Here is a 9337-nt window from a genome sequence, read left to right as displayed (position 1 = left end):
CAACTGTGTAATGACCCTTCACGAATTGCTTGTAAGTACAGTTGGGCCAAAATTACCATTTTGCCCCTATAGTTACATCTAACTCTTTAAATACTATTGATCCCTCTAATGAACAATAGGTCATAGTCTAACTATGACCAAATCCTTCTCGAGCCAAGAAAAGGTGTGGCATTATATTGTTCAAGCCCTAGAATCAGCCCTTAAGGGAACAATTTATCTACTTATCCTGATATTAGGGAATGAGTGAATTTCATCTTGTGTAGTTGTGTTCCCAGCTCCCCAATCAGACAAATTCTCAAAATGGTAGGCCTATTGAGTCGGCAATTTGGCCACTCTCACCCATACAAATAAAATAACTGCCTTCATAGGCAGGAGTTCACAACTCACTCAAGATTCAGGTCATGTCACATATGGTCATCCTGATTGAAATGTAAGTCTCTATTATTAACGAAGTTATACAACGAGACTATTCATTTTGTGGACCCATTTTATACAAACCCCTTTTGTATAGAACAACCTCGCTCACATGTCTCATCATGAATGATCAAGATCAGATCATTTGTAGTACTTTACAACAATTGTAACATCTACAAAACGGGTCATATTCGTAGTGTCACTGGGATAAGGTACCCAGTCTTATCCATCTACACAGACCATTTAGGTTATCACTCAAATATGATCCACCTGGATGTCTCTACAGACATGTTTAAGCTACCGAAGATAATCTCGGATATTAGTTTATTGGTTTTGTGGGTTAATTCTACTAAATGTCAAATAAAATTCATCGGATTTTATTAAATAAATAGATTATTTGTACATTACAATTACAAACTACAGGACCCAGGAGATTTAGGGCATCAACCCCAACAATCTCCTACTTGTCCTAAAGCTAATGGGGTATACATCATAAAAGTCATACTAATATAAAAGTACACAAAACAAGAAACTATGGCATAATACGTGTCCAGTACAAAATCTCCCACTTGCCCTAGAGATGTGGGATGTCTGTAAACCCATTTTTTGTAGTTGACCCTCAAATACCTTAACTGTGAAGGCTTTTATAAATGGATTAGCAATGTTGTGCGCTGAAGCTATCTTCATGTTGATCACGCCCCTTCAGTACACATTCTCTTGAATGAGATGATACTTATGCTCTATGTGCTTCTCGCGATTGTGACTCCCGGGCTCCCGAGAATTAGCCACAGCACCAACATTATTAAAATAAAGAGATATGGGCTTAGACATGTCTGGAACAATTTTTAGATCAATCAGGAACTTCCTGAGCCATACGACTTCCTTAATAGCTTCACAAGCTACTACATACTCAGCCTCCATAGTAGAGTCAGTAATGTGCCCTTGCATGATGCTCCTTCAAACTAATGCCCCTCCATTAAAAGTGGACACTGATCCTGATGTGGATTTCCTAGAATCCTTATCAATTTAGAAATCAGAGTCCATAAGGATCAAATCCTTAGAATCATACACGAGCATGTAGTCCCTCATTATCTGAAGATACTTGAAGATGTTCTTAACGATAGTTTAGTGATCAAATCCTGTATTAGACTGATATCTATTGACTATCCCCACCGCATAGCAGATGTCAAGTCTAGTACATAACATCGCATACATCAGGCTACCAACAGCCGATGCATAAGGGATCTGTCTCATTTCCTCAACCTTTTGAGGTGTTTTAGTGAAAGAACCCAAATGTCCACAGCGGAAGCAGGGATCGGTCCCAAATTTTATTTTCACAGAAATCAAAATTTTACAATACACAATGAAGCATCAAAAATAAATTTATAGCATGCATTTAACAGAAGAAATTAGGGAAAGGAAGTACTTACCCTTGAAGAACCGTTCTTCACGAATCCTCTTCTCCGAATCGATCACGAACAGGTCAGTGAGGACACCACCACAAGAATTTCCTCTACATTCTTTGTAGGGGATAAGAATAACAAGAGGTGTGGGCTCTGTGTTTCTTTTAGGAAGAGGGAGAGTGATTTGGAGAGAAAATTTCTTCTATGAGAGCTAATAAAATCCCATAGAGACTTCTGTCAGAAAAAACTTATGAAAAGGAGATGATCTCCTTGGAAAACCACCCTATAACCTTCCACGCATGTTATTCCACTAGAGAAGAAAAAAAAAGGGAGGGAGTTGATATTAATTTCAAAAAATTAATATAAAATTAAAAAAACATTTAATAAAATAATTTGATAAAGTATTTTAATAAAGTGTTTAATATATATATATATATACACACATGATAACCACTTTATCATATAATATATATTAAACTGTATGTTATATCAAATATAGCACATAACTTATAGTTCTTATATTGTATCAACAATATAACCTATAGTTTTATTTCTCTCAGTAATGCATGGCATTTAATATAAATCATATTTATACTAAATTTAATTATATGAATCTCATTCATATAATTAGTATTTGAATCAAATTCAAATATTTAATTCCTCTCATAATAAACTTTATATCACAATGTATCAAATACATTATATTAATTATGTCACATATAATTAATTCCCTCAATTAATTTGAACAATTCAAATTAATCCAAAATTAATTCTAAAAAATCCTTGTTGAACTACAAATGGGACCTTATGGACCAGTACATTGAAGCTCCAATGATACTTTGACAATTAATTAAACTTCTTTAATTAAATTATTTAACATCCATTAACTGTCGGTCACTCCACTAAAGACCGATAGCTGCACTCTTTGCACTACAAATATATTTCTGTGTCCATTGAATATAACCAGTCAACAGCGCAATGACCTTTCACAAATTGCTTGTAAGTACAGCTGGGCCAAATTATCGTTTTGTCTCTATAATTACATCTAACTCCTTAAGTACCACTTATTCCTCTAATGAACAATAAATCATAGTCTAACAATGACCAAACTCCTCTTGAGCCAAGAGAGGGTGTGGCACCACATTGTTCAAGCCCCCGAGTCAGCCTCTAAGAGAGCAATTTATCTACTTACCCCAATATTGGGGAATGAGTGAATTTCGTCTTGTATAGCTGTGTTCTTGTAATGGCATGATCGCTTCTTTATGAATGATACATGCGTTAATGGACTAAATTCATGCAATACTACTTCTAGATATGCGTTATTAATGGATGCTCTTTTAGTATGTTGTGCGTTGTCACAAGTTTCCTTGCGTTGGAACCAAGTATAATTCCACCGCAAGTTTCTCGATGCGATCTGAGGTCGAACACAGGGACTGTTTGAGGTTATTGCATTATGTTTATGATACATGCGATCAGGTTTTTCAATTTAATAAAAGTATTTGTGTACAAGTATATAAAGTTGCGATAAAGTAAAGGAAAGCAATAAAAATGCGATGATAAAATAAAATAAAGTAACCTAAGCTAATATGGCACAAAATACAAGCGGCATGATATAAAATATTGAGGGCAAGGCTGGTTGTGAAGATTATACACAGATCATGTGATGCGATGGCAAGTCTTATGTATGAAGTAGGAAGAGGAAGATAACTAATATAAACAACGTAAGTTCCTTAATTGCGTTAAAATTATAAGTACGATTTCATTTTCCCTTGGCATACACCTTTCAGTGATCAGCCGCGTTCCCACATGTCTGTGGTGAAACAGAGACGAACATAATGAATGCAATGTTGCTTCCATTCCTGGAAGTACTACTCGCTCTAGTTAATGCATTCTTCTAACCTTCTCTCGATAGATCAGAATGACATCTTCACTTCTGCTCTCACAGGTGAAGATGCCGTCTAGCATGCCTTAGCTAATGCAATTATCTCTCTAACAAAGATTAAGTACTCGTTTAATTCATATTGACTACCCGGGGATTAAAAACACTTCATGAAGAAAACGATAAATAGAGGAACGGAAATAGACAGAGAAGTGGTAATGAAAATGATCGAGACATTCAATATATCTATTTAGCGTCTGATACATAGTGTGTGAATGAAGAGATAAAGAAGATGAGATACAATGATGAAAAGAGAGATAGAAACAAAAACAAACAAGTGCCAACGTCTCGGCACCAATTTGGATGGAGATTTGCTTGCCGGAATGGATGGATCGTGTGGAAAGACGAGCTTCCCTCTCAGGCTTACTCAACCGGTAGCAGGGATCTGAGTATAGAGCTTCGTGACGGGGATTTGGCAGATTAACACTGAGACTCACCTCTCGGCCTTGTCTCTTCTTCTTCTCAGATTTCTTCAGTTTAATACTCAGCTCAGCCTTTTTCTCAATATAATAGCAGTAATTAGCCCCGTATCCAGTGACCTTTTTTTCTGTGAATTCTATGGGGTATTTATAGGTGAAGATCTTTGACTTCGGCCTTGTGGTCTCCACTTGTTGTTATGAAAATTCCGAAGATGGAGGGATATTATTCCTTCTGTTATGAAATCAGACCGTCAAATCTGCACAACCGTTGGCGTACACGTGGCACGATCTTCCGCATTTACGTTGCTCAGCTACATCTTTCGATCGAGTGTTCGCATGCGGTGTTATTTTTATTACCACAGCAGTTGAAAGTCAACTTTGGATCGACTGTCACATTGCATCGTCATTGCGTTAATCGTCTTTTTATTGTTGTTAATCGTCTTTTTATTGTTGATTGATGGGCGCAATGTGTCAAAGATACGTTGGTCAGTTTGGCTTGAGCCTTAATCGTAAGTGGTGACTTGGTTTCCTGAAAAACGAGTAGGAATCTCCTCTTCTTTCATCTTAATGATGTTAGTGGGTGTAATTGTGATAATTCAGAATTATTGTATTTCTAAGCTGATTTTCATACAATTGGTGCATATCTATTCTCTTTTGGTCGCAATATCTAGATAAGGCAGTATAAATAACTTGTATTTCTACAAGTTATCAGTTCCCAGCTACCCAATTAGATGAATCCCTAAAATGGTAGGCTTATTGAGTCGGTGACCTAGACACTCTCACCTATATAAATCAAAGAATCGCTTGCATAGGCAGGAGTTCACAATTTATTCAGGATTCAGGTCATGTCACTTATGGTCATCCTGGTGAAATGTAAGTCTCTTATTATTAATGATGTTATATAATAAGATTATTCATTTCGTGGTCTAGTCTTATACGAACTCCTTTATACATAATACTTTCGTTCACATGTCCCTACATGAATGATCAGGATCAGATCATTTGTAGCACTTTACAATAATTGTAACATCTACAAAATGGGTCGTATTCGTAATGTCACTAGGATAAGGTACCTAGCCTTATCCATCTACTACAGACTATTTAGGTTATCATTTAAACATGATCCACCTGTATGTCTCTACATACATGTTTAAGCTATAAAAGATAACCTTGTATGTTAGTTTATTGGTTTGTGGGTTAATGTTACTAAATGTCGAATAAAATATCTCATATTTTTACAATTACAAACTACAGAACCCACGAGAATTAGGGCATCAAGCTCAACACTTAGGACACTGTTCCTTAGATAAAATAACTCCATGCCTGAAAAGGAGCAAGTCTCTATTGGAGTTCTGCATCGAAAACATGACAAGTATCTTGTTAATGTACGATGCCTGAGACAGAGCCAACGTTTTGTTCTTTCAATATCTAAAGATCTAAATGCCCAGAACAAACTGCGCATCTCCCAAATCTTTTATTTGGAATTGGGTCGCTAGTCAATTTTTAATTTCAGTTAGTAGACTTACATCATTCTTAATGAATAGGATATCGTCTACATACTTCACAAGAAAAGCTACTGGACTATTGATGATTTCTTGTAAACACAAGGCTCATCAACATTTCGATCAAAGCCGTAAGATTTGATCGCAGTATCAAATCTTATATTCCAAGATCGAGAAGTTTGCTTCAAGCCATAAATGGATTGATTAAGCCTATAAACCTTTTGCGTTTGATCTTGGGTTATGAATCCCTCAGGCTGTTCCATATATATGGTCTCCTCAAGATTGCAATTCAGAAAAGTAGTCTTGACATCCATTTGTCAAATCTCATAGTCATAATATAAGGCCATGGACAAGAGTATCCGAATAGACTTTAACATGACAACGGGTGAGAAGAAAACTTCCTCAACTTAGGTATCCCTTTGCCACAAGTCTAGCCGTGAAGGTTTGCACCTTCCCATCAGCACCTTGTTTTCTCTTGTAGATGTATTTGCAAACCTATAGGTTTAACCCCATCAAGTTGATCTATAAAATCCCAAACTAAATTGAAGTACATAGACTCCATTTCGAGATCCATAGTTTTGATCCATTTATCTTTGTCAACATCCTCCATTGCCTTCTTATAAGAGAATGGATCCTCAACATCTTCGTTAGCTACGATAGATAGGGTTCTTTTAGACCCATATAACAAACAGGCAAGTTCACAACCCTCCCACAACGTTGAGGCTCCCTCAATGTTTGAGGTGGATTTGACCTACTAGGTAAACCAACTTAAACAACTCTTGTTGAGGTGTAGGGCTCTTCAACAACTTTTGTTGAAGGTACAATAGTTTCACTGAAAATTTCATTTAACACTATCTTACTGCGGGGCTTATTCTCCTTCATGTGGTTCTCTTCTAAAAAGGTGGTGCTTGTCAACACAAACACTTTATTATCTTTAGGATTATAGAAGTAACCACCTTTTCGTTCCTTTATGGTAACCTACAAATAGGCATAATTTTGAATGAGGTTCCAATTTTGTAGGATTTACCTCAAGCACATGTGTTGAGCAACCTCAGATTCTGAAATGGCGTAAACTACCTTTACGACCATTCAAGATGTTTGGCTCTTCTCTATATCTCATGGCCTTTTAGAAAAATACACTTTGATTGTAGAGAAACTCTGACAATACACAACTCCTTAGGGTTATTATACAGTCTCTAAGCCATAAATCCTCCCAACTATCCAAAACACTCTTCTCTCTCTCTCCCAATAGTTGATATCACCTGTCCCTCAATTGGAATACTAGAGAATAACAAGGTAACTCTCATGATAGTGTTCGAGATCGCTCAAGGAGTTATTCGTGATCAAGACCATCTGGAGATCCGTTCATTGAAACCTTAGAGATGATTGTCCGTGACACTTGGAAAATCTACAAAGGTAAAAATCGTTTTAACCATTTCTCCAATAGCATGCTAATTTACGTATTTATTCATTCAGTTTAGTATAATGATTTTGTTTATTGTAAAAATCGAATCGCGGGATGCAAGGCAATCTCACACAGGGCGCTTCCACTGTGACGAGATTCGATCCCAATCCCTACAGTTCTACACGCATTGCCATCTCACCAAGTGCCAGCTACCGTCATGAATCAATTCCCTAAAATGAAGAACAAACGTGGTTGGTGGCTTCTGAATCAATCATCCGGTCGAATCATCATTCTCTATTATATAAGTTTCTAATACAAGCAAATTGTATTTACCTTGCTTGGCCTTCTCCTTTTCCGCCAAGTATTTGAGTCGATTCTTTTTCCAATGTCCCTCCTAGTTGCAATGGAAACATATTCTCTTTGCAACCTTGACCTTGTTGCCTTTTTGGGCAGCAGCTGGTGGGTTAGCTTTCCCCTTTCCACCTTTCTTCTTTTTCCACTTTATGGTATCAGAAGAGGAAAAAACAAACTTAGTTCTAGAGGTCGAACCTCTGAAGAACTTTTTAGAGGACGAGGCAATATTTGTCTCACCCTTATGTTCTTTAACTTTCATCAAGGATTGGAAAGTTTGCAACTCACCGAGTAAAGTGGTCAGGTTGTAGTCAATCCTGTTCATGACAGCATTGCTACGGAACTAAAGGAAACTTTCAGGTAAAGTTTCTAGAATGAAGCTAACCTGACTGGCCTCATCAATAACAGACTCGTTTATCTTTACCACATTAAAGTGGACAATCATGTTCAGAATGTGTTCTCGAATAGAGGCCCTCTCTTGCATATGGGCATTGAAGAAGAATTTAAGAGTGCCATACCTAAGCTGAGCGGACGGTTATCCGATCATTCCCCACAAGGACTCTATGATCTCACGGGTAGTGAGCATAGACTCATGCTTATTAGCCAATAATTTATAAATACTTACCAAGATATACGCTCGGGCCTTTTCATTTGCCCTTATCTAGTGCTAGTATGTCGCCCGTACGTTTCGAGCGACATTTTGAGCTGGGACTGGAGGACATTCCTCCACCAGGAAAAATCTTAAATCATCAATGATCAGAAATGTATTAATAGTGTTTTTTCTAGGTGATGTAATTATTGCCAGTTAATTTGTCAATGGCGAGCATATTTAATGTTGCGAAAGTCATTTTAAAAAATTGCCGAAAGATACAATTTATTTATATTAGTAATCACATTACCCAACTTGAAAAACCAATCAAATTTAGCAAAATAGTTTAATGCACCCTATGCGACATCTATTTTGTAATGATATTTCGGTGAGGCAGGGTAAAAGCCACCTTAGGGTGATCGGGTACCCTTTCACTAAAATGAGACCATCTCAACCAATATACAAAACAACTCATATTCCTATAAATATTAGTCACAATTGTTCGGTCTAGAAATTATTAACTAGCTCAATATTTTATTTAAGTGTAATCCCTCATTTAGATTCTAGAGTTCCAACCTAATGAGCCAACTATAGGGAAAAGTCGATTGGGGCAAAAAATAAAGCAACCCTATCCATTTCTAGAGTTTGAGTAAATACTTATGCAAATATCATCCGTAGAGGGACATAAACAAAGGTGCCTCGAGACCGTGCATGAAAATTTACTACAAACTAATGAGAGAGGCTGTGGGATGTGTTGACACACGTCCCGCTCTCACTTATATAAACACTCCTCCATTCACCTTAGTATTGACTTATACAAACACCACCCGTAGGGAGACACACGCAAATGTGCCTCAAGGCCAAGTATAGATTTCATGGTGTGAACTATGAGGGAGAAGTGTGAAAAATAAAAATGAAGTATCATATACCCATTTTCCTCCCACTGAGTGTTTTACCTAGGATTAATTTAACTTAGAAAAGTACGACTAATTATTTTTACTAATTGATTGTTTAAATTGTCAAAGGGTAACACTTACTTTGGATAGTTAAATAATTTTGATTAATGTTCATTAAATATTTTAACAAACTTTAATCAACAATCTCGTGCTTGTAGAAAATCTATCTAATTCACCTTCCAGGTCAGTTCCCAGGTAAGGGTGTTCCATTTTCTTCAGTTTAAATACCACAGCCTAAACAAAACTAGCCTTAGACAAAGGTCCCTTAGATACATTTGTTACAATTTTAATCTTTTATTAAAGTCAATTTAATTATATTAAACTGATTAAAAGGATTAAACTAATTTCTAATCATATTA

Source organism: Benincasa hispida, chromosome 6, assembly GCF_027475165.1.
Source record: "Benincasa hispida cultivar pf3 chromosome 6, pf3_genome.v1.1, whole genome shotgun sequence".
Taxonomy (NCBI): domain Eukaryota; kingdom Viridiplantae; phylum Streptophyta; class Magnoliopsida; order Cucurbitales; family Cucurbitaceae; genus Benincasa; species Benincasa hispida.
The sequence above is the reverse complement of the archived record's forward strand: the minus strand, read 5'-3'. Positions refer to the sequence as shown.